This window comes from Periplaneta americana, chromosome 16 (genome assembly GCF_040183065.1).
Source record: "Periplaneta americana isolate PAMFEO1 chromosome 16, P.americana_PAMFEO1_priV1, whole genome shotgun sequence".
Classification (NCBI taxonomy): Eukaryota; Metazoa; Arthropoda; class Insecta; order Blattodea; family Blattidae; genus Periplaneta; species Periplaneta americana.
Window position 1 is genome coordinate 11059543 of NC_091132.1, and position 27958 is coordinate 11087500.

Genomic DNA, 27958 nt, shown 5'->3' on the forward strand with positions numbered 1-27958 from the left:
CATTCCAAGTAGCTCCGACACGACGTCACACACGTTTACAAGAACGACATAAACTTAAGTAAAATTAAAAATTGTTTTCAGGGACGGGGTAATAACTTACAAAACAAAGACAAATTAAAAGTACAGTTTATTAGATTACATTTGCAGGAGAATCATACCATTTAAAAACGAAAATGTTACAAAATTAAATTAAGTAGAAATGAGTGTTTGGCGACGTTGAACTAGAATTTACGCCTACAAAAAGGACAAAAATTAAGAATACAACCTAAATAATGAGCCACCGGCGTAATTCAACAGTAGCGCGTTTGGCTGCTAATCCGGAGCTGTGCTCGGGAGTGGATTCGATTCTCGCTGTCTGTTTACATGGTTGTTTTTCTCAGAGTTGTCCCAGCTGTAAGGGGAATGTCAGGTAACCTCATGGTGAATCTTCGGTCTCATCGCGCTATCATCAATTCCATCGACGCTAAGTAATATAGTAATTGATACAGCGTCCTTAAATAATCGGCATAATGAAAACGAAAAATTAATAATGGATGTCATTAAAAGAAAACAGATCTATTTATTTATGTATTTATTTATTTATCTATCTGTTTATATATTTATTTATCTATTTATTTATTTATCTATTTATTTATTCATTTATGTATTTATTTGTCTATATATTTATCTATTTATTTATCTATGTATCTGTTTACTCACTCACTCATTTATTGATTTAGGCGTATGTTTATTTATTTAACTTATGTAGGCCCTATGTATTTATTTACTCATTTAACTATTTATTTATCTATTTAATTGTGTATTAATTCATTTATTTATTCATGTATATATTTATTTATTTAAATATTTATCTGTTTATATATTTATTTAAATTATTTGTTTATTTATTTATTTAAATTAGTCTACAACAGTAAAGACAGAATTTAACATTGCCATAATTTACAAACGAAGTAATGACAGTTTAATCAGAATTATTACATTTATATACTAGCAGATTAGAGATAACAAAAGAGTTAATAATATACAACAGAAATAATTATGAATATTGCAGAACAAAGCACCATATCTACGAGTAGCAGCTTATTAAAACTCGAAATCATGTAATAAAACATCTCTTTCTAATTTACTTTGAAAGTTTGATAACGTCCGGTTTAATAAACTTATGGGCATCACAGATTAGAAGAGAATAGGATAACAAAGGAAAAGTTATGACCTGGTATCCATCTAAACTTGGAAACAAAGACACAACGGACCTATGAGAATAATAGGATTAACAGGGTCTACAGAAAAACTGGAAGGACAGAAACAACTGGAGAACGAAGGTGAATTATTTATAGCAAAGTAAGCGCAGAAAGGTGTGAAATCAATGTATAATCTGCAAAATAAAATAATATTAAACTGTTCAACATTGCAGTTTGAAATGTTTAAATTCCCGATTTTGTGTAATTGGCCTCTATTTTACAGAACTTACTAACTTAAGTGAGCGAGGAAAAATCTTTATACTTCTCACGTGCATAGGCCTACAAGATGGTTAGGCTACAATTGTTCCCGGATTGCAAGGTGAAATTCCCTTTGACCTTTTCAGGCGCACGGTATGCAAACATATTGCAAATCAATTACTGGTACGGCACTGTCCAAGCATGTGTTACAGACCTAGGCACACACAGTCGACAGATTACTCCGCTTGCATTCCAATTAATAAATTGGTGGGTTTCTCCAGTGATGTCAGATGGAGGAAAATGTTCCATAGTCCAGGGAAAAACTGATACCTTGAGGGAAAAGCGGAAAAATTATGTTAAATAAGGAATTTTGAGCATTATGCTAAGTTTTTCAGTTTCATTCAACAATATTTTATTTGTCGTTATTTTTAGTAGGCTTATTTCCCAACTAGATTCCAAAATTAATTATGATGATTGAATATTTGTAATTTATGTGAAATATTTGCTGCAGTAAGGCAATCAGAGAGGAGGAGTAATCTAGTAGTGTCATTGCTTGAGTCACAGAAATATGAGACTTTGAGACCCATGATTGTCCTTATAGAGTCAGGATTTATATGTGCTAAAAGTCAAGAATGACATCCAGTATAATTAAACAGATGTGGTGTCCGATTGGAAGATTTTTTAATTTGGTTCACAAGACTCCGAAATGTGACAGTAGTCTAGAGAACTTAGTCACAAGGACTAGACAGTGCATCTTGTAAATCGCTCGCTGATTTGTACGTACTGAAACATAACACTGGGGCATAAGTAGAGATCGTATTTTTTGTTCAAATAAAATGGATTATTTCGGTGTTAGCCTAAATATGTCATTATTTCTGTCGGTATTTCGTGAAATAAGTTGTCAATTTGGTGGATTTCTATTTTCATTTTTTTTTATTTTAGTAGGTTATTTTACTACGCTTTATCAACATCTTAGGTTATTTAGCGTCTGAATGAGATGAAGGTGATAATGCCGGTGAAATGAGTCCGGAGTCCAACACCGAAAGTTACCCAGCATTTGCTCATATTGGGTTGAGGGAAAACCCCGGAAAAAACCTCAACCAGGTAACTTGCCCCAACCGGGAATCGAACCCGGGCCACCTGGTTTCGCGGCCAGACGCACTAACCGTTACTCCACAGGTGTGGACTGGTGGATTTCTAGGAGGATCGACTTGTTATAGGGCAGTGACAAAAAATATCGACGCTATGCGTCAAATGATTAAAGAAGATAATCGAATCGCCTACGAGATTCGGGCATCTTCGCCGATAGGTACGAGTGCAATACAGAAAACCTTTGTAATCATCTTGCTCTGAGGAAGCTGTGTGCTCGGTGAATGCTTAAAAAATTCAATCAAGGCCGAACAGATTCTCTTTTTGATATAGATAAGTGATAAAACATGGATTTACTGTTGTTAACCAGAAAATAAACGGCAGTCGGTACAATGGAAGATAAGCCAACGAAAGTCAAAAGAGACCGACGCATTGGCAAGAAGATGGCTTGCCTCATTGTGATGCCCCACTTCGATTACTGTGATATTCTGCTTACTGACCTAAGCGTTACTTCGGCGCAGAGACTACAACGTGTTCATAATATGTGCGTCCGTTTCGTCTGCAATATTCGCCGGGCTGATCACGTAACACCATCCCTCGAAATGTTGTCCTGGCTCCGTCTAGAAGATCGTAGGAAAATCCACTGTCTTTCCCTTCTCTTTCACATACTGCATTTCTCCACTCCTGTCTATCTTGCGTCTCGTTTTCAAAATTTATCCACCCATCATAACCTAGACACACGATCACAACACTCCTCAATATTATCCATTCCCTCCCACCGAACATCCTCATATCCATCTTCTTTCACTGTGGCTGTTCCTCGACTTTGGAATTCCCTACCGAGTAATGTCAGGGACTGTCAGACATCAAACCAATTTAAGAATAGACTCACGAAATATTTTTCTAACAATTCTTGTTAACAATAATAGCTGTTTCAGGTTTCTCAATGTTTAATGGTTGTATATATATATATCACAGATAAATATCTAAATTATCTCATTATTATTATTATTACTATTATTATTATTATTATTATTATTATTATTATTATTATTATTATTATTATTATTATAACTATTTCTTACCAATGTTTATTATTGTCACACTAACATTACTTATCCAACTTTCATTATTTACTTTCATGTTGTTTTATGGTCTAGATATTAAGGTACTAACTATGTAAGCAATTGTATTCAATTATAATTAGATTCTGGCTGGGCGGAAGAGAAGGCCTACTGGCCTTAGCTCTGCCAGATTAAATAAATAAATAAATAAATAAATTATTATTATTAATTATTATTATTTATTATTATTGTTGTTTATTATTATTAATTATTATTAATTATTATTATTATTGTTGTTTATTATTATTAATTATTATTATTATTTATTATTATTTATTATTATTATTTATTATTATTATTGTTTATTATTATTACTCATTACTATTATTATTTATTATTAATTATTATTATTATTATTATTATTATTATTATTATTATTATTATTATTATTATTATTATTATTATTATTATTATTGTTTCGTCACTGTGGTCCTGTTATCTCTGATTCATAGGAGGGTCGTCTTACGGTTAGGCTAATACCGAGTGGTGTACTACCCTATGTTTACCGACAGTCTTGAAAAAAATGTGTACAGAACGACCGTATCATCCTCTACCATAGCAATGCATCGCCCTAAAGTGCAGAACAGACAGCGGACATTTGGTCACTTCAGGTGTGAAATTAATGGTTCAATCACCCTACAGTCCTGAGCTGGTACCATGCGACTTCTTCTTGTTCCTATCAAGGAGAAATTGCGCTGGAGCTGCGATCGAGGCCTTCAAGAAGCTGGTGTCTTAAATGCCTCTATAAAAGTGGGTGCAGTGCTTTGTTGACTGGCTCCGTAGAATGGACAAGTGCTTAAGATTTAAGGGGAGATATCCTTAGATGCAATAACGCCGAAAGCAGAAATAATTAGTTGCTATGCATATCAGTTTCCAGAAACTTATTCTGTGACCATAGATACTATCAACTCTATAATAGCAGACCTGTGGAATAATCCATTAGATAGATAGATACTTTATTTTGCAAAAAATGTGGAACATGTATGGCATCGTCATATACAATTTAAAATACATGATATCATACAATGGATACAAATTAAGATACATGAATATTAAAAAACTCATCGACATTATACAATGGATTTGCCAATAATATAACTTAGTCCTAATTCGTTTCCTAAAAACTCGGAATGGAAGATTCCTTATATCAACAGGTAGACTATTAAATAATTTAAAAGCAAAGAATAGAAAACTATTTTGAGTAATACTGCATTTACATTTGTCAATATATAAATTTGTATTATTTCTTGTAAAAAGTCTGAAAGTTAGAATTTATAAAACAGTTATATTACCGGTTGTTCTGTATGGTTGTGAAACTTGGACTCTCACTCTGAGAGAGGAACAGAGATTAAGGGTGTTTGAGAATAAGGTTCTTAGGAAAATATTTGGGGCTAAGAGGGATGAAGTTACAGGAGAATGGAGAAAGTTACACAACGCAGAGCTGCACGCATTGTATACTTCACCTGACATAATTAGGAACATAAAATCCAGACGTTTGAGATGGGCAGGACATGTAGCACGTATGGGCGAATCCAGAAATGCATATAGAGTGTTAGTTGGGAGGCCGGAGGGAAAAAGACCTTTGGGGAGGCCGAGACGTAAATGGGAAGATAATATTAAAATGGATTTGAGGGAGGTGGGAAGATAATATTAAAATGGATTTGAGGGAGGTAGGATATGATGGTAGAGACTGGATTACTCTTGCTCAGGATAGGGACCAATGGCGGGCTTATGTGAGGGCGGCAATGAACCTCAGAGTTCCTTAAAAGCCAGTAAGTAAGTAAGTAAGTATATTTATGAACAGAAGTACATCCTATGTAATTATTAATGTTATTCCGAATGTAAAGAAGACAGGCCAATACATACATAGACGGCAATGTCAAGATTTGTGACCTTATAAAAAGAGGTTTACAGTGAGTCGTATTTGGTACTCCATAAATTAATCTTAAAGCTTTCTTTTGTAATATGAAAAGAGCTTGAGCAGAAGTATGGTGACCCCAAAGAATAATACCATAATTTAAATGACTTTGTATATGGCTATGAAATATTGTAAACAATACCTTGTTAGGTACATTATTCCTTAACAACCTTAACATATATATGTATATATATATATATATCTTATATAGTCATATTAAGACAGATTGAAGAAAAAAAATCATATTAGTGATTTCGGTTATGGCACAAAGCACAGACAAGCAACAAGAGCAACGCAAGACGATGGATGCCGTGTGCGAAACATTCCAATTTTGTTGTACTGCTATACTGTTGAAGGTCTTTATAAGCCGCCCCTGGTGATCACAGCAGTGCATTTATTGCGATCATAAAACTGCTGATCATATTATAAGGACTCATTTTATGTCATTACATGTGCTTTATATGGTCTGCAACTCCTGAGTATCAGCTTCGTCGGGAGCGGTTCCTTTCGTGCACAGGCCTTCTATAGTTTCTTCATCTTGCTTCTCGTATAGTTCTGTAGGTATCAATTTAATTTTCTAGCGTTAGTAGGATCTATCTTATCAAATTATGTAGGCCTACTAATGCAAAATGCGGCGAAGAGATATAACATATATGTATCTTATACAAAATGAATGGAATATAACTTACCGTATGTTTTCCTGCGTATAGACATAGGGATTTAACATTTCCATGAGAGTTCTATGCATAAAAACAATGAATAAATAACTTAATCAGTGGATCATGGTTAGAGATTAGCAGGCTTTGACAATGTGTATGATATAATATAGGCCTAATGTAATTTTTTTTTTTGTATAAAATATTATTTTGTAATGAAAAAATTAATTACTTCTAAAAATATCTATCTACGTTATACTAAATAAATTTTACAAGAGAAAGAGTTCATCCAAAGGGCTGTTCTCGGGAAGAGTACCCAAAACGCTCATTGCATCTGCGTTGAATTGCAATACTTAAACGTTGACGCAAATAAATAGTGCAACGACGATCACCGGTAATGGAGATCAGAATTTGGCCATTTGAGATACCAAAACTTTAGCGTCATGACTCCAAGGACCGAAGGTCTCCACAGCAAAGGGGACAAAGATATAATTGTCTGAAAGATGAGCATATTTATTGACTTTCTTCTTCACGGCCAATTCAGCAGCAGATGCTGCGCGTCTGGAGGTATTCGGCAAGTGAGATGGAGCTAGAGTGTTAACGCAAGTGGAGTCCCAAATTGAAGATTTTCCTCTAGAGTTCTAGACCATGGAATTAAGGTGAGACCATCGGGCCGTTTACCATCCGCGCGACTAATACCTGGTAGTTCCAAAAGAGACGGGATGCCACAAGAAGTCAGAGATCTTTTAATGATATCATTGACAATTAGTAAAACAAGAGAATATCAGATTTTGACTCAGTAACTATGAATTATATTCTCCTGTTTTACAAATTGTCAAAGTGTGTTGATTTCTAAACATGGCCCAATGAAGTTATTTCTTCATTGTTTTTATACATAGCTAAATCGCTATGTTCTATACCTCAAAGAAAACAGTATGAACTGTGTATTCAATTAGAGGAGGAATTAGATACAAGCAGCTCTACGAACTATAGCTGCAAAGAGGCGATTATTGTAATTTAGGTTTATATAAAAGTACAACGATTAACGTGGACCACATATAATATGTAAAAAGGTCACATGATCGTTTACAGATCAAGAGAATTTCAACTGCACCAACTGAGGGTAGAAAAGCGAAAGAAATGTTAAAACTCAAATTAGAAGATGGATTCATTAAACACAAAACTCATGGATAAATTGAATTGGGGTCCTTAGCAAAATATAGAGAAAGTTGGAGAAGAAACCATGGCCATTGGTGCTGCTGCTGCTGATGATGCTGATGATGATGATGATGATGATTATGATTATGATTATGATTAGGGCCCGAAAGTTCATTTCCTAAAAAAAAAACTACTAAATATACGTGGAAATATGCTCTTAAAAAGTGCCAATAATTATTCACTAATAAATGTGGAGAAATTATGTTTCCTGTAACAGTACGAATGCCAATGAGTATGAACTTATTAGGCTATTCCATAAATATTGAAGCAGAGGCGTTTCCTTTGCATAAAATCAGCGGAGAGTTCCAGTTCACAACCAATGACTTTGGGTGCGATGAAGGATTTTTCTTCGAGAATCGCACATCTGTTGACATTCAGGATTCTTTAATAGTAATATACGTTACAAGAGCGGTATGTTGACGTTTTCATGGTCGAGGAAAAGATTGAAAAAGCGAAACGTAGTTGAGCTTTTTTAATTTCCGAGAACATGAAAACAAACATACCGCTCGTGTATCGTACATTATTTTGTGCGAAGGTCGTTTATTACATACCTGAAAGACGAATTTCTAATTAGTTGCAATGAAATCTCCATGTTGGTTTCTGTTTAATGACGCCAACTTCGGAACACCAAAATATCTTTCTTCAACATTGTTGCTATAAAATGTTTTCTGTGTTTACTATACCCCAGCAGGCCGTGATATACGTCTGTCTTTTTTTGCCCCCCAGTCTATAAATGCGAACTTAAAACAAACGGTAAGGTTATGTTATGATTTATTTTTCATTTTAATATTTTAACAATATTATTTATATAACATATTGCAGTAATAACATCGGCATCTGGAATCTTGTTGATTTTTTCACGGCTTCCTTAATGTTATTTGTATCAGGAATGCAATAAGTTTCGTGGAGTAGTAGACTTTACTTAATTTTTGCAAATATTTAAAAACAATAATTAACAGTGCAATTTAGGTGAAATTGCAGTGGTAAGTTTCCAATTTATAATTATTACTATGTTAAACGTCTCTAAAAATAATATGTTAAAAGCCTAAAGCAGTAAAATGAATGTCGCGCTTAAGCGGTAAGAAGAGGGAAATTGTTATGTGTGTTACGTTGGGAATACTGAATGTGGTATTTCACACTTACCGCGTATTGGTTCTGTGCGGAAAACAAGCAAATACGCACGATCTCGCACAAAATAATGTACTTTTTCCTTTAGCTTTTCTCCTACTCTGTTAGGAACAAAACTCAGATTAGACTTCGCTTCATACTGCTTGTCAGTAGCCTATTCTCAACAGAGGGAACATAACTCAAGTCGAGTCTAACGATTTAACCGCCTCTTTGACTGCTTTAAGTTCTCAGATGCTAACCATAGGCCGCATCAAACCCCGTTCCCCATCCGGTTAACACTGACACAGGTGAAAGAGGAATAGTAGGTGCTATTGCTCTGAATAACTGAACTCTTTGAGTATTTTACAGTAATTTTTTTATGGAGGCACGTGATGTTTGAGTGTTCATATTTCATTACTAGGGGCCGCTTCATATGCACTACAAAACGGCAAAATATGTATGCACTCAAAAACCAGGATATATGAACTAAAATAACAAAATATGCACTGTTAAGATAGACAAAAAAAGTACTTTATGTTAAGCAATTTACTATTATTGGCGGTTTTTCTGTTATATGTGAGAATATTGAGACAGCTTCAGTTATTAGGGGAAGATCAACTGCCCTATACCGCCAATGTTAAATTTGCTTATTTAATGACTCAGTATCTCAGCAACTAACGAAGATATCGTACTGAAATTTTTACAGGATAAAGACAAAATTTCTAAGCAAACTGACGTACATTTATCAAGAAATACAAATTGTAAAAATGGATTTTGTTTTGTAATATTGATTTCGTTTTGTTTCTTGTATGTGAAATATTTGTTTGTCAAATTAATAGACATACGTCACTTAATGTCCATCAGATTCATTAATGTATTGTTATCGATATGTGTTTAAAATTTTCATCCTTCTATCATTTAGTCTACAGTTGGTGAGAAAATGGGGAATTCGCATAAAAAAAACAAAATAAAGTCAACATTGTTTTGAAGATTCAGATATTTTTTTACAACTTATATTTCTTGATCAGCGTCAGTTTTCTTAGAAATATTGTATATTTATCCTTTAAAAATTTCAGTAACATATTGTGACTAATTCCTGAGATAATGGATCATTAATAGAACATTGGTGATATAGGGTAGTTAATCTCCCTTTAATTCTTCAACTACTGCTTAAGCAGTACAATTCTGGCACATTCTTCGTTAGGCATCGTTAAAAAAACTAATTCAAAATTAATAATTTTATTGTGGCTGAACTGTTCTAAAATACAATGCACTATACACACTGTCGAAGTTTCTCTTATTTGTCACCATAATAAAATGAAATAATCTGACTTGGCACGTCGGCAAGTAGAAAGCAGAAAATTGCTTCTGATTACATAATTATTTAATGCGTTTTGTAACAATTCACTTCTGTCATCATGTTACCGATGATACTGCCGTGTAGTGTATATACTTGATTTTCTTGAACCGTCATCCATAAGACCTGTTACACATGAAAACATTTGCAACTCTTTTGTCGTTTACTGCAATTAGGCCACATTATTATTGCATTGATTTTTAGTAAAATAAAGCTTTATGTAATATTCTAAATCAGTGATCGGTATTCCTTGACTCGCGAGTCAACTCCTTAGCACACAAGCAGGGTGGAGAGGTAAGACATGATCTCCCTCCCCATAGCTTGTTCATTCAAAGTTATGCAGTGTTCAAGTAAACACGACAGGATCAGTTGTAAAATCAGAAAGAATTTCGCGTATGACAGACGAACATCTCGTTGCTCAGTTAAAATTTTCTACATGCAGTTTGACTCCTAATTTTAATGAGCTAATTACACATCCATCTTAATGTTAAAATTGTGTATAAAATATCAGAAAATAGTAATATGCGTTACAAGAGCGGTATGTTGACGTTTTCATGGTCGAGGAAAAGGTTGAAAAAGCGAAACGTAGTTGAGCTTTTTTAATTTCCGAGAACATGAAAACAAACATACCGCTCGTGTATCGTACATTACTTTGTGCGAAGATCGTTTATTACATACCTGAAAGACGAATTTCTAATTAGTTGCAATGAAATCTCCATGTTGGTTTCTGTTGAATGACGGCAACTTCGGAACACCAAAATATCTTTCTTCAACATTGTTGCTTTAAAATGTTTTCTGTGTTTACTATACTCCAGCAGGCCGTGATATACGTCTGTCTTTTTTTTCCCCCAGTCTATCAATGCGAACTTAAAACAAACGGTAAGGTTATGTAATGATTTATTTATCATTTTAATATTTCAACAATATTATTTATATAACATATTGCAGTAATAACATCCGCATCTGGAATCTTGTTGATTTTTTCAAGGTTTCCTTAATGCTACTTGTATCAGGAATGCAATAAGTTTCGTGGAGTAGTAGACTTTACTTAATTTTTGCAAATATTTAAAAGCAATAATTAACATTGCAATTTAGGTGAAATTGCAGTGGTAAGTTTGCGATTTATAATTATTACTATGTTAAACGTCTCTAAAAATAATATGTTAAAAGCCTAAAGCAGTAAAATGAATGTCGTGCTTAAGCGGTAAGAAGAGGGAAATTGTTATGTGTGTTACGTTGGGAATACTGAATGTGGTATTTCACACTTACCGCGTATTGGTTCTGTGCGGAAAATAAGCAAATATGCACGATCTCGCACAAAAAAAAATAAAATCATACAAAAATGGAAAAGAAATGAACAAACACAGTATAATTATAATGACATGACATTTGCTTAGTTTGGGCATGTTTACTATCCGTCTCTACGCACGCAAAACTTGCAATGGTGAAGACGTGTTGTGCGACTTCTCCTCCTATACTTCCCCCCTTCCATCTTCACCGTTGCTGTTTTTTGCGGGCTGTATTTCTTATGACGTCACGTTTGTCGACCGCTGTTCTAAATATTACAGCTGTATTAATGTCCAGTCGCTAACGAAATTATTTCTTTCTTTTCTATCAAGGATTGGAACTGTTACATGCAGTAGTCTGCTATCTGGAGGCGGGAATGGCATAAAACCAAAACTGGCAGGCAGGCGGTGTGGCTCATCCTGTGTTTAGTCTGGGCTGTTAAAGGTAAGCCAGCCGTCTTTATGTTAGTTATATAGGCGTACTGTGTAACAATACATATTTATATAATACAGCGTGTTAACTAATATGTGAGTTGCTTGTGAGGAATGGAGAGAGGACCTAAAAACAAGCAGAGAGTTCATGTAGGCCTAAAGACATTAAAACTTCATTTAATTTTATGGAGATCTGAAGAAAAAAGCACTTTTCAAAAATGATATTAATTTATAACATCTGAAATAGTATTTGAAGATTACCGTATATGGGAAAAACGAGTTAAAGGAAGAGGATAGTTTTTTTTTAACTTTTTTCCTATTTGGTGTAAATTATTAATTTTTTTGTGCGTAGAGAGCTCATAGCTGTGGCAACTCAACCAAATAAAAATATTTTTAAAAAATTATTTAGGGGCCCAAATTTGAAAAAAAAATATACCCAATGCAGGATTGTACTAAAACCGATATATCTAAACCGTTTTTAAGATAGATTCAAACAGTTTTTGCAATGTATTTGCAAAAGTATGTTCTACAAACTGTCTGTAACAGAATTTTGATATTAGTCCCTACGTTTGTAAAATAAACAATTAAAATTTAGTAACAATTTTATGATTTCCTTTCTTGCAAACAAACGGAGCTATTTTTAAAATGAAATCAATTAACAAAATTCTGTTACAGAGAAAAGTTTCCTAATAGTCTAAAGATTGTGTGTTCTAAATTTCATGCATGTATCTTTAATAGCTCAGAAATTATATCCATTTTTGTCTGGCAATGTAGCAAAAAAAAAAAAATGAAGTTACTGGAAACCGATAAAAGCGGGCGTGTGATTTAAAAATCCATAGCGCAGGAAGTTTAAAAATGATGTATCAACATCCGATAAGGGCACAAATACCCACAAAATGTTATGCAATGCATTCCACACATATCAAAGTGTATTTTAAAGAAAAAAAAATGAAAATTTAATTTACCGGAAACAACAGTAAAAGTGGGCGAGTGATTTAAAAATCCATAATGCAGGAAGTTTAAAAATGGCGATCCACACATATTACAAGTATTTTAAAGAATATATTTTTTTGAAAATTTAGTCATTTTTCATCAAAAATATCATCCTCTCCCCTTAAGTCCATTTAGGCCTAGTAAAATTTTCACAAGGCAGATGTAGGCTAGAACTTCATAGTTAAACATCTTCGAGCATATAGCTAATACAGTACTCTATGTTATTCTTGAAGAATGTAAGATTAAATTAAAGGAAATCTTAGCTACTTAGAGCCGAAGCTGGCTGATGTACGGTATTATATTTCGAACACCAATCCAAAAATATATACGATATTGATTATACTCGTATTGTCAACCATTAAGGAGTTAGGGCTACAGCTGACTGAATCCTGCGAAAATATCAATACTAAGAATTATTCACTTAAAATACATGGAAACATTAATTAAAAATACTGTAGGGACTATTAATTAATCTTGCTCAGAATAGGAACCGTTGACAGGCTTTTGTGAGAGCGGCAAAGAACCTCCGGCTTCCTTAAAAGCCATTTGTAGGTAAGTACGTATCTAAGAGGTTACGTCCATTTTCGGTTTTCCCCTTTCAAAATTTTCTAAGCTCCTTCAGCGAAGCAACATAACCCGGAGTGAGATTAGTGGCCAACAGGCTTGGAGCTCACATATTTAGTTTCTTGCAACCCCGAACCCCTTGCAAGGACGCGTTTGCGTACCTTTTAAATTTGTCCTCCCAATTCACCTCTTTCAATTCAATTCAGTACGTATCGATCATAAAATGAACATAAGTAGGCTACCTCAGTTTGGAAGCAGATTTTGAAATGCCGCACGGATGTGAATAGCGCGGGAAGCATTCCATACCTCTGCACGGCTCTCTCTCTGATGAGCGTAGCAGCATGTACAGTCGTTCTCTTGTGAACCAGATCGCTCGTCCTCTTATCATGCGCGCTGTCTTTTTTTCTGGGACGTGTATAGTATCTTTCTAAGACTCTACAATACTGGCAGACCTATTTTCCCCTTCCCTCGTACTTCACATCACATCGCAACTCGCCGTTTAGCTTACGCTCCAATGTCTGCATTACGATGCAATCAACTCCAAAGCGTGATTCACAGTATGACGTTTGGATTTTTACATAATACGCCAAGCTTTCAAACTAATGATAATAGAACCCTTGTTCATGTGACATTTTATTCCTAAAGCGTGGGTCATTGGTCGTGAATTACTCTGTGTATTCACAGTGAAAGTGAGTGAGTGTTAGTGAGTGCGCAGTGCACAGTAATGTAAGTGCAGTGTTTTATAGTGAAAGTGCAGTGAGCTACAGAGACAGTTTAGTGAGGTTTAGTGACCGAGTAATGAGTGCAATTAATGTGTAGTGATTAGTGAAGTACAGGGGATGTTTAAAATTATGTTAGTAGTGAATAGTAATATAAGACATCTCTTTATAGGTTTTTGATTGTATATTCTCTTGCTTGCTGTCGTTGACTTATTTCGTAAAATGTAGCAACATGTAAACGAAGAAATTTTTATTTCACAGAATATAGTTATGAATTCTTACTTTAAAACTGTAGCAGCATTTGGTTGGATCAATGCCGTACCGCGATTAGAGACGACTTTTCCACTTATTTACAGATATCGGGCAACACCTGCCAGTAGACCGTGTACATTATACCTCCGCGCGGTCGATACACCGCTTTATTTATATTTCATATGGATCATTCCCGGATAAATTTACTCATAGATACTGAGTGTGGACAAAATTGATCAAATATCTTTGAAAAATGCCCATAAGTATATGAAGGGTACACGGGAATAACGATCAAGGTCCATTTTAGAAAGTTTCGAGAAAACGAATTTTAAAGTTTAAGCACTTAGTACTTTGTTATGTGTGTATTTAATAGAAATTGACGTAGTGGAATGTCAAGAACGATGATTTCTTATTACTAGCTAGACCACATGATAGTAGTACTTCCTTTCCACTATAAGATACCATTATTAACTCAATTTCGAATTTGATGGACCTTGATCGGTTTTCCCGTGTACCCTTCATATGGAGAGGGGCCATGCTAAAAACCACTTGTTTGGTAAGCTTAGGCCTAATTTGGTTCTTGAAAATGTGTATTCCCACAATAAATCTAGAAAAAAGTTTGAAATATATTGTAATGAAAAATATGTCATTACAGGGAATTGGCCCACACCTGTGGAGTAACGGTTAGCGCGTCTAGTCGCGAAACCAGGTGGCCCGGGTTCGATTCCCGGTCGGGGCAAGTTACCTGGTTGAGTTTTTTTTTTCCGGTGTTTTCCCTCAACCCAATATGAGCAAATGCTGGGTAACTTTCGGTGTTGGACCCCGGACTCATTTCACCGGCATTATCACCTTCACCTCATTCAGACGCTAAATAACCTGAGATGTTGATAAAGCGTCGTAAAATAACCTGCTAAACTAAATACAGGGAATTGGATTTATTTGGAAATTAATATCACAGTTAAGTAGTCTACTTTATTAGACTAAACTATGTTTATTTAACTATTTCCGTTTTGATACTCCCCGTATTTATTAGTCGCCTCCATTTGTGTAAGATAATAATTTTTTATTAAACCAAAATTAAGCTGAATATTAAGGCCGTGTCTTAAAAAGCTACATTTACAGCTGAAGTGAACTAGATAGTTGGCTAAATAGCCGGATGTGACGTCAGAAGTCATTATCAAAATCTACACAGTGCATAGTAATCAAGCCCATAGTAACTAGTAAACGAAAATACTTGCTTGATTGATGACTTGTACACTAAACAAACATGGATGCTTCGTCAACAATTATTGGAGCTATGAAATCTGAAGATGCTTTGGAAGTAAAAAGTAAAACAATACGGTAAGATTCAATATTCACATTGGTATTCCAGTACCTTCTTTACATTTTATAAATATTGTAATATTTTAGGCCCTTATCTTTTCCACATAATTCGTAATGAAACTGTATTAGGACACTGCCTTCTTAATTCATTGCTGCACCGTGATGTCATAGTTTTAAAAAAATAGTCCATGAAGAAGGCCGTGATTCAAAGCTTCTACATGTTCAGTTTACTATTCAGCTAGTTGCAAGTCACTAGTGTGTATTATAAACTTCAGCTTTGAGACACGGCCTAAGCTTATGTGTTGAAAAAGTGAATATTTTCAAGGTCCATCTGATGTAGAAATGACATATATACAGCAACTGTTTTTAACACGGTCCTCTCCGTTTTTTTCTTTAACTCTATAGCATCTATTAGTGCTTCATGGTTGTTCTAACAGATAGAGTTAAGGCTCAGTCACAATGAAAATTAAACATAACCGTAACATAAACACAGACGTTTGCGCCTAGGCTACCAAATGGGATCATTCACAATGGTTCACTTAAGCATTGACATAAATATTACTGTAAGAGATTAACATGAAAGTTTGCAAACTCAAAACTTTCATGCTTATGCTTACGTGATTTGCAAACAGAACACAATCGTGGAGCGCTGAAGTATACGACAGAATATGAGGAAATGGCGTCGTTGTTATGTTTCCATGGTTACCAAGTATGTTTGCTGTTATGTTTATGTTCCCATCGTGAATGATGATATGACTTCTTGATTTTACCGTAACGTTTATATTCTTAAGTTAACACTTACGTTATGTTTAATTTTCATTGTGAATGAGCCTTTACTTGTCAACAATGTGACGCTGAAACTTGTGTTCAGGTTACTGCCCAGCGGCAGTCCTGATATATTGTATTTTATATTTTTTTATGATTGGCTAATTAATATTAACCCGGCACACTCACATTCATACAAATTTCCATCCAGGCAATTTCTCTTCTTCAAGAAAAATTCACCGAGAGCCAAGCCCGGGAATCGAACCCGGGACCTCCAGATCTGGAAGCCAGCATGCTGATCAACAGACCACGGAGGCAACAGGCCCCCCCCCTTGTATAAACATATAAATCACTCAAATAAATAAACATCTAAATACAATATTCATTTATTAATTAATATGTCATCGTTATTGTTGGGATTACCTAACATATAAAAAGACGGACATCCCGGATGGCTAGGTCGCTTCTATCAGGAAATGCTGCAATGCACATGACCTCTCAAAATAGGCCTATAAAAAGAAGAGAAGATATGGTCCGTCCCAGGAATCTGTGGAATAACTTCGCGCATATGGGGGTGGAGTCTATCTGTGCCGGATTGTATTGCGGGCAGCATCAGCTCGAGTCCGCTAAGGGTTAAGATGCTCGTGGTAGAAGGTAGAGTAGAGTTCAGATAGAAATTATTCCCTCCTGCAAACGATTGCTCGGTTCGTTCAAGCAATGCCTCCCCTCAGAGCAGTCATTGGCCCTAGCCCTCCCACATATCACTTGCGCAGAGGTCTTGTTTCGTCTTTCTGCTCCATAGATGCCTGGGACGGACCACAGATCCGCCAACACAATCAGCTTATGTTGCGAATTCCATTTGATGAATTCTGTAGTTTCAGGAATTGCTGCAATACACGTAAGTAATTTGTGAAAAAATAAAAGAAATGAAGATGTATCCGCAAATACAGGGACATCATTTTATTTTTACTAACATTTTTAATATTAACCTGTCTATACCTTTAGAGAACCGGAAACACCGCTTGCTCCCTCCTCCAAGACTGGAGTTCGATGATACTGGCGTAAAACAACAAATCACTCTACTAGGTATAGGAAGGAAGAAAAGTAGTTCATCCATTTACGTAAATTAGGAAATATCGCGATTTTGAGTTTGATAATTTTCATTAGGTTTTTCTTTAATCAAAGTACAGTACTGTATTAAGAATATGTGTTTTTACTCACGAAGTGAGTTATCCATGCGAATGTATTCATTATGCAGTGTATATTATACTGTCTACAGCACATTAGCGTACAATATAGAGAAAGAAGTTAAATTGAAAAATAATCATAATATGAATATTTAAACACAGTTTTGAAAATGGTGGCCGTTCATTTCGATACAGGCTTCAGTTCTTTTGTGCATATTATCGCACTATAGACTATTGCATCTAATTCCAATTGCCAGTTTCGTCCTTCGTACTAGTAACTCATGTTGAAATAATTCTGTACCTACTCTACGTACTGTAAATTCAATCTTCACTTCTGCCCGACCCGAAAATATAAAATTACTCAGACATGCTATCTACTGTCCGCCCAAGTGGTTATGCCGCAGGATTGTAGAAAGGGAGGAAATCACGTGACAGTTAATTACTTAACGAGGCCCTTTTATTTAAGTTAAATTAAACAGCTGTATAATATTACGTAAACTTCCAATTCCTAAGAGAAATTAATGTTTTCAGAAAAGAGCTAAGACAGCCCAGCTATTACGGAGGGGCGAGCAGAAACAGGTGGGGGAAATCGGGATGCGACGTAGGCAAACGGACAGTACCTGTGCGAAAATATGATTCAATATTGAAAGCTCTTTCGTCACTGGAAAACGCGAACATATTTCTGGAACGTACTACACTCAGTAACTCAGTAGTGCTTACTATCTGCGGTCTTGGTTCTGTGCGGAGTTGGAACTTCCTTAGTAGAAGGGGTGGGAGTGAAGTACATTAAAAAACTCAGGTACAATAAAAATTGAAGTAAAAATAAAAAGATGTCCCTGTATAACAGTGATGTGTTGCGCATTACATTTGATCAATGTTGTATTAGAAACATTACCTTGGTAAAGAATAAACAATTGAAGCTCTTTAGCTAACGAATGAATTGCATGTGCATCGACGCAACTCCATAAGTGGCAATGTTGTAATTTGTGATATAATTTTTCTCAAGTGGTACGCAGAAAAGCTTTCCACATTAAAATGTGTAGTAATTCAGTACAATAAATAAATTACTTTTCATCCATTTCAACGTGTGCTTCACTCTATGACACTAGCGTGGTGAAGTGGCTAATCTCATTACGATATTAAATTTGTATGAATGTCATGAACTTTGACAATATGTAACAAAAGCGGATAAAACTTAGTACTATTTACATAGTGTAATAATAATTTTTTAAAATAAAATGTCAGTTTCAACATATGACGTCATTTGATGTGTAAAAAAACTACATAAACGGCTTTAAATATATCGTCATTGTGTAGTAGCCTTATTAAAAAAATAACGATCTATTAATTTGCTAGCTAAAACTGCTTTAATTCAGCGCTATGTTACCGGAGAAATAGTCTCGTAGATAATGATTACGAAAGAAAGAAAGAAAGAAAGAAAGAAAGAAAGAAAGAAAGAAAGAAAGAAAGAATTCCGTCCGATAGTTCGGGAGAGATTACTGGACACATGGCCTACAGACACATGGCCATCTCCGTGAAAATCTGGAAGTAGATTTTTTGGAACATTACAGTTCTTTTTTCTACATTTCATATATTTTTTATTGGGTTATTTTACGACGCTGTATCAACATCTACGTTATTTAGCGTCTGAATGAATTCAAGGTGATAATGCCGGTGAAACGAGTCCGGGGTCCAGCACTGAAAGTTACCCAGCATTTGTTCGTATTGGGTTGAGGGAAAACCCGGAAAAAACCTCAGCCAGGTAACTTGCCCCGACCGGATTCGAACCCGGGCCACCTGGTTTCCTGGTTTCGTGGCCAGACGCGCTGACCGTTACTCCACAGGTGTGGACTACATTTCATATTAGGCCTATAAGAAAGTAAAACTTGTTGTAACAGGTGTAAGGTGTAATCATGGGCGATAATAATTCTTTACTTTGATAAATGATTTGGTTAAAGTGTTGAATCGATAACGATGGCACATGCCTTTCTTATAGTTTCATATCGTATTGCACAGTAGCCTACAACATTTCATTCACTTGCGCAACACAACACTGGATATTACTGGCTACTATTTATATTTGTCACTACATTTATGTCACACAAATGTGACAAATCATTTGTAAAATTATATATCCATCATATTGAGTAATTCATTATTTAGAGTACTTTAGAAATCATTATGAATAAAAAACAATCATTAGTTCCCAAGGCTGACGGTAGGATTCTTGCACAATTTATATTTGTCGCTATATTTATGTCACACAAATGTGACAAATCATTTGTAAAATTATATATCCATCATATTGAGTAATTAAATACACTGGTCTACAGTGATTTTGCTACTGAAAAAAAAAAAAAAGTACCAACCCTAATTCGAGTGTGCTGATTACAGAGATGAAGTCCGTTTTCTCTATCACGTCACAATTTTAAAATAAAAACATTTCTAATGTTTAAGTTTTATATTTTAATACATTTAGATCCATTTTATTTATTTTATTGTGATTTTATTATTGAACAAAACAATTTGAATGTGCTGATTACAGATCTGAAGTCCGTTTTTTCCTATAACGTCACAATTTTAAAATAATAACATTTTTAATTTTGACATTTTTAATAGAGTAAACTAGGGTCTGTTGGACAGTCGGGCATGTTGGACACTCCGTACTTTAACGTGTTACCACGCCACTTGTAGGCACCACATTCAGCTAGAAGTCAATGACGGAAGTGGGCACGAGTGGGGCTACTTCCGTCATTGACTTCTAGCAGAATGTGGTGCCCACAAGTGGCGTAGTAACACGTTAAAGTACAGAGTGTCCAACATGCCCGACTGTCCAAGAGACCCTAGTTTACCCTACATTTAGATCCATTTTATTTTTTTATTGTGATTTTGCTACTGAACAAAAACAAGTATATCAACCCTGATTTGAGTGTGCTGATTACAGATCTGAAGTCCGTTTTTTCTGTCACGTCACAGTTTTAAAATAATAATATTTTTAATTTTTAATTATGATGTGTGACACTACGTTCAGGTCAAAACTGAGTGTTTTGGAACTCGAAGCTTGAGAAACATTTGTACTAGTGTCAAATAGGTTTTTAGGAAATTATCGAGCTGATAATTATGCTGAGCTAGTATATAACATTCTTAGAGCATTTCAGAATCTGAATTGTTGCATGTCTTTAAAAATGCACTTTCTTCATTCACACCGTGACTTTTTTCCACCAAATCTCGGCGCTGTAAGTGACGAACATGGTGAGAGGTTCCATCAGGACATATCAACGATAGAATTCAGGTACCAGGATCAATACGGTCCGAGCATGATGGGTGATTTCTGCTGGTTCCTACAGCGATCAACCACATGCGGAAAAGCAAAGGTCTCAAGCACTTTTAACAGAGTTTTTAGTGCTTACTACATATTGTAAGTGTATATATCTCCTTATAAATATATTTAAAATAATATAAAATAACATTTTACAAAGGATATATTATAAACTAAGCTCAATTTATATCTCTGACTTTATGGTAGTCTACAAGTATGTAATGAATAGTAAGATTTAGAATTGATGTTACAGTCCCATAACTCAAAAACCTGAAGTGCTATGATAAATCTTATTACAGATCTGGAATCAGCGCATCACTTTCAGTGTAGAACACTTGAAATTTCCTCAGTAGGAGACAAAAAGTTTTTTTTTTAAATCAGTGTTATTTAGCTTGCTTGGGAAACCATTATGAATAAAAAACAATCATTAGACCCCAAGACTGGCGGTAGGATTCTTGCAAAAGTACAAAAGAAAAAAAATCTGCGCTGTTTCAGGTAGGCCTATCCTATACACTAGCACGTAGAATACTTCACCCAGTTCTGAGAATGGAACTACAGTTGTGTTATTTTGAATGTTTTAGTTTTGTTTCAATTTACAAATGGAGAATATGATATGATAAGAGAAATGATTAATTAAGAATATGCAATATATTTCCTCTGCATATGGAGCGACATTCCGAATTTAGTCCCAGCTCAGAACAAATGTTTCACTTTTGTTCTATTTTAATTTAGTATTGAATATAATTAATAGCCTATTTAGCCATTCTTTTATGTTTTCCACACATTTTTTACGATGAAACTTTACAATGTTTCTTGACGTGACAAGGATGATTGCCACAGCGACGTTCGAAGAATTAATTACTCATGGGAATGGCCAAACATTCTAATGTGTCTGATTGTTATGTGTTTAATTTGTGCCAGCCCCAACGAAGAAGAAAGAAACTGCTTATTCACAGTTAAGAAACAGACTACTACGGATAGCATTGTCTTGAGTTCCAGCAAATACCTATAGGGGGCAGAGCGTTGGTTTACCTGGTTTGCAGAGAGCCTAGAATTTCCAGCATACTAGGCTACTAGAGTCGACGGCAATTCGGAAGGCGGTTGTCTGCTAGCGTTTGCGTCGAGAGAGACAGATAGAGAGAGCAAGGCAGCGTACAACATTGCCACATCGTACTTCACGAGCACGTGCAATACAAATAGCGCAGGAGAGAATTTAAATTATCAAAAGACAATAATGACCTTAGCCGTTGATTACTGTAAGCATGACACCAAACAAACCCTCTTTCCTTCACTAACAATATTCTTTGCACGGTTCTCAATCCCACACCACATGCTTCTGCAGTCGTTTCTTGCATGTTGGCAACGTTGTAGCCAGCATCAAGATGGCCGGCAGCGTACTGCTCGTTAACGTTTCTAAAATAATTATACACCTTAAACACTATTTTCTGCGCCTGTTTGTGTAATACTTGTCTTTTTACAGTCTCTTCTTCCATTTATTTACCTTAGATACACACAGTAAATGTTAGTTTCAATGTATTGAAACACTCGCACGTAAACAAACGAACTCGGGAAGTGCTTGTTATAGACTGATTCTGATTGGTTCTACTGTACAAGCTTGTGACGTCACATACCAGAAATGCTACGGCGCATATAGAAGCTAACCGCCTTCCGAAATGCCGTCTAGTCTAGGATACTCTCTTTTGCCCAAGGCCATTAAAAAACTGGAGACAGGGGTCTGCCTCTCCTTGACTCCTTGGCAGTAGTTGAAGATGCAGAGGAGACCTTGAAAGGAGGATAGGGACATTTTCTAAAAAAAATTAATTACAGTGTCGTCACAAAAATAGTGGTCTAAGTTATTTGCAGAAAGTGGCATCTGTGTTGAGGGCACAGATGAACTCGGCTAAGTAGGGTACTGAGGATCTTACAAGGATCCTTTATTTAAGTTTGTCCCAGTTACATCCTTTGTCCGATGTTGAATGTTCATTTTCAGCATACAGGCTTTTATTAACTAAAGGTAGGCGCTCATTTACCGGAACGGATCCGTACGGCGCGTTCGGATTTTTATTCTTTGCTTACTTACTTGCTTACTTACTGGCTTTTAAGGAACCCGGAGGTTCATTGCCGCCCTCACATAAGCCCGCCATTGGTCCCTATCCTGAGCAAGATTAATCCAGTCTCTATCATCATATCCCATCTACGTCTTGGCCTTCCCAAAGGTCTTTTTCCCTCCGGCCTCCCAACTAGCACTCTATATGCATTTCTGGATTCGCCCATACGTGCTACATGCCCTGCATATCTCAAACGTCTGGATTTAATGTTCCTAATTATGTCAGGTGAAGAATACAATGCGTGCAGTTCTGTGTTGTGTAACTTTCTCCATTCTCCTGTAACTTCATCCCTCTTAGCCCCAAATATTTTCCTAAGCACCTTATTCTCAAACACCCTTAACCTATGTTCCTCTCTCAAAGTGAGAGTCCAAGTTTCACAACCATAAAGAACAACCGGTAATATAACTGTTTTATAAATTCTTTCAGATTTTTTTGACAGCAGACTGGATGATAAGAGCTTCTCAACCGAATAATAACATGCATTTCCCATATTTATTCTGTGTTTAATTTCCTCCCGAATATCATTTATATTTGTTACTGTTGCTCAAAGATATTTGAACTTCTCCACCTCTTCAAAAGATAAATTTCCAATTTTTATATTTCCATTTCGTACAATATTCTGGTCACGAGACATAATCATATAAGTTACTTTGTCTTTTCGGGATTTACTTCCAAACCTATCTCTTTACTTGCTTCCAGTAAAATTCCCGTGTTTTCCCTAATCGTTTGTGGATTTTCTCCTAACACTATTTTAAATGGAGCATCGCCCACTTGGCCGTATCGCCACTAACTGCATGACCGGATTCCGATCAGAATTCTGGCCAGAGAATTATGAACGGATTTCCATACGGCTCAAGATCGAAATAAAGAATATATATCGATTGCAAGGACTCTAATCGCGGTAATATTGAAGGTATATGCCTAAATGAAATTGATGGCACGAAGCTTATTTTATTAAGTCCAACATTATGAGTTTATGATATTAGAATTATAGCAATGTAATATGGAGAAAGAACATACCATGGGATGAGATTGGGAAAATAAATTAACCAGATATGTCCTTGATAGGTTAAGATACAGAGGTATTCATTTTATTTCCAGATTCAGTTGAGAACACTACAATGAAGTAATGCGCTCTAGCGGTTAATTACAACTCTATTTGATGATTAATTCGGAAATGCGGACAAGTGAGCAATACTATTAATAATAAAAATGCAAAGCAACGAACGAATTTTTTCCGGTAAGTGAGTGCTTACCTTAAGAAGCCGTTCCTTTTCAAAAGAAAACGTGGAAAAACCTAATAAACTTATTGTCATTTAAACTACAACAAAAGCAGTTTCATCAACACAACACAATTGAATGTATTTCATAGATTTATTTATTATCAGATTTTTTAAAAGTAAAAGCGTAATTAGACAACTGAATCGTTAAAAGTGCACTAAACCGTTCCATAGCTTATTATTTTTAATGCATATTTAAGTAGGATTTACCGTCACTTACGGGCTTATTTCCGAAGACATTCTGAGCAAAAAAATCTTATATAAACATTTGTCCTAATCTCAATACAAGGGTTGGATAAGAAGTTATGGCAACATTGCTGTCAATTCAATTCAATTCAATTTATTTGGCCATTATACATACAGTTTTAGGCTTCGTCAGAATACATTGAAAAAACATATAAATACATTTAAAAAAACACTAATAATAGAAACAGTAAAATTTAAGTAATACAATGAAAACATGAAATTATTTGAAACTTTTAAATTGAAAAAAACTAACTAAATTGCAATTAAACTTATTTATTAAAATACAATTTCATACACATTTGTGTTGAAAAACTCAGCAACAGAAAAATGATCGTAACCAATCTAAATAACTTTATTTACTTATTAAAAAACAATTTCGTGTGAATTTATGTTAAGAAACTCATCTACAGAGTAGAAAGGATTAATTAAAAGCCAATTATAAAATCTAGCTTTGAAACTATTGGTTGGTAACTTATAATATTGACTGGGAAGCTTATTTTATAATTTCATCCCCATGACAGAAAAATTTGTACTAGTTTTATGTAATCTACATGACGATGGTGCGTTCGAGAGCTGCCAGCAGTGTGGACATGAACACGGACTGTTAGATGAGTTAGTGCAGCCAGCGGCGACAGTACTCTGTCAATCTACTGCAGTGTGTAGAACGTTGACTTTCATAGGGACAGTGCGAGTGCCCTAAGATCATGTTTACAAAACTGGAGCAACATTCCTGCATCAAAATTGAAGTGGCACGAGGTCGTAGTGCACAAGAATGTTATCAGAGACTGCGTGAAGCACCACCGCCTTCGTCTAGCGCTCAGGAGAAAACGACGACACTTGGTGGTACAGAATCCCATCATTCTTCATGACAATGCAAGGAGTCACACCGCTGCTGCTGTCAAGGACCTTTTGCGCCACTGGCAATGGAAGATTCTGTAACATCCACCGTATTCACCCGATGAGTCCATGAGATTATTGTCTCTTCGCCAAAGTGAAAGAACCACTGTGAGGGACCCGGTGCAATACCAGAGATGAACTTATTCGTACTATAGGGCGGTCAATACGGAACATAACAAACATGGACGCGCTGATGGTGTACGACGCCTTCTAAACATTTGGCAAAAGGTGATAAATAAGGGAGACGACTATATAGAAGGTACTTAAATGTTGTACCCCTGTGAATAAAGCCATGTAAGAATTATCGAATTGTTGCCATTACTTTTTATCCAACCTTTTGTATTTTCAGAGTTACACTAAATTGAAATTGTTAGTAAAACATCTTTTTTATTTTGTTTCAAGGGTAAAAATTGTTACAAATAGAGAATGAACTATTCAGGAGTATCATTTCTTTAATTGGCTAGTTTTCTGAAGCTAAAGATATGTTGTTAATTGCTTTGTACAGATATTGTTTTTCAATTTTTAACTAAAAATGACATCATTCTTACGCACTTATAAAAATTGTTACAAATTATACGACTTTAGGAACTTGATTGCAGTTTAATTACGCATTCTAATGTACACTCTTAAAAATTTACAAGAGTGGCGTGATTTGTAACAGTGTTCAGGATAACAGGCAGGGCTTGGAATTGAACGGGTTACATCAGCTTCTTGTCTATGCGAATGACGTGAATATGTTAGGAGAAAATCCACAAACGATTAGGGAAAACACGGGAATTTTACTGGAAGCAAGTAAAGCGATCGGTTTGGAAGTAAATCCCGAAAAGACAAAGTATATGATTATGTCTCGTGACCAGAATATTATACGAAATGGAAATATAAAAATTGGAGATTTATCCTTCGAAGGGGTGGAAAAATTCAAATATCTTGGAGCAACAGTAACAAATACAAATGACACTCAAGAGGAAATTAAACGCAGAATAAATATGGGAAATGCCTGTTATTATTCGGTTGAGAAGCTTTTATCATCTAGTCTGCTGTCAAAAAATCTGAAAGTTAGAATTTATAAAACAGTTATATTACCGGTTGTTCTGTATGGTTGTGAAACTTGGACTCTCAATTTGAGAGAGGAACATAGGTTAAGGGTGTTTGAGAATAAGGTGCTTAGGAAAATATTTGGGGCTAAGCGGGATGAAGTTACAGGAGAATGGAGAAAGTTACACAACACAGAACTGCACGCATTGTATTCTTCACCTGACATAATTAGGAACATTAAATCCAGACGTTTGAGATATGCAGGGTATGTAGCACGTATGGGCGAATCCAGAAATGCATATAGACTGTTAGTTGGGAGACCGGAGGGAAAAAGACCTTTGGGGAGGCCGAGACGTAGATGGGAGGATAATATTAAAATGGATTTGAAGGAGGTGGGATATGATGATAGAGACTGGATTAATCTTGCACAAGATAGGGACTGATGGCGGGCTTATGTGAGGGCGGCAATGAACCTTCGGGTTCCTTAAAAGCCATTTGTAAGTAAGTTGTGATAAATACGTAAGAAAATGTAATTTTGTAGTTAAGAATAAAAAAAAATCTGTACAAAGCAACCATGGAATTCACAACAAATTTTTAGCTTCAAAATACTAGCCAATTAAAGAAATGATACTCCTGAATAGTCATTCTATAACTTATCTGTAATATTCTTTAGTGCGAGATCGTGCGTATTTGCTTGGTTTCCGCACAAAACCAACCCGCGGTAAGTCTAAAATTCCATATTCAGTATTCCCAACCGAACACACATAACAATTTCCCTCTTCTTACCGCTTAAGTGACATATTCATTTTACTGCTTTAGGCTTTTAACATATTATTTTTAGAGACGTTCAATATAGCAATAATTATAAATTGGAAACTTACCACTGCAATTTGACCTAAATTGCACTGTTAATTATTGTTTTTAAATATTTGCAAAAATTAAGTAAACTCTACAACTACACTAAAGTTACTGCATTCGTGATGCAAGTAACATTAAGTAAGCCGTGAAAAAATCAACAAGATTTCAGACCCATCATAGACTGGGGGAAAAAAAAAAGACAGACGTATATCACGGCCTGCTGGAGTATAGTAAACACAGAAAACATTTTAAAGCAACAATGTTGAAGATTGATATTTTTGTTTTGCAAATTTGCCGTCATTGAACAGAAACCAAGATGGAGATTTCATTGTAACTAATTAGAAATTCCTCTTTTAGGTATGTAATAAACGATCTTCGCACAAAATAATGTACGATACACGAGCGGTATGTTTTCTTTCAATTCTCGGAAATTAAAAAAGCTCAACTACATTTCGCTTTTTCAAACTTTTCCTCGAACATGAAAACTTCAACATACCGCTCTTGTAACGCATATTACTATTACCTTTAAAACTAAAGAATAAACATATTTTACAAACAACTTTAAATTAGTGTAATTCTAACATTATTGAGATTAGGACACATGTTTATATGACATTTTTTGCTCAGAATGTCTTCGGAAGTAAGGTCCGTGAGTGACGGTAAATCCTCGTGAATCACCCTGTATATTTCTAAGATTTTAGGGGAGAGTCGGTTAGTATCGGACATCGGGTAATATCGGACAGTGAGTTTCTTTCATCTACCACACGATGATAGTACCTGATTGAC

The 27958-nt window shown here is 35.3% G+C and overlaps 1 protein-coding gene across 3 annotated transcripts in view; it reads left to right on the forward strand.

Annotated features, from left to right (window-relative positions):
* Positions 1–27958, forward strand: part of LOC138691142 (protein suppressor 2 of zeste-like) — a 319182-nt gene that overhangs the window by 133470 nt on the left and 157754 nt on the right. The window contains exon 2 of one of the 3 annotated variants that reach the window (XM_069812884.1): positions 11528–11639. The exons of 1 other annotated variant lie outside the window; for it this stretch is intronic. The gene's annotated coding sequence lies outside the window, so the exon portion shown is untranslated. Of the gene's footprint in view, positions 1–11527; positions 11640–17026; positions 17141–27958 lie in introns of those variants that run through there. One more of the 3 variants, XM_069812886.1, reaches the window with a different exon arrangement.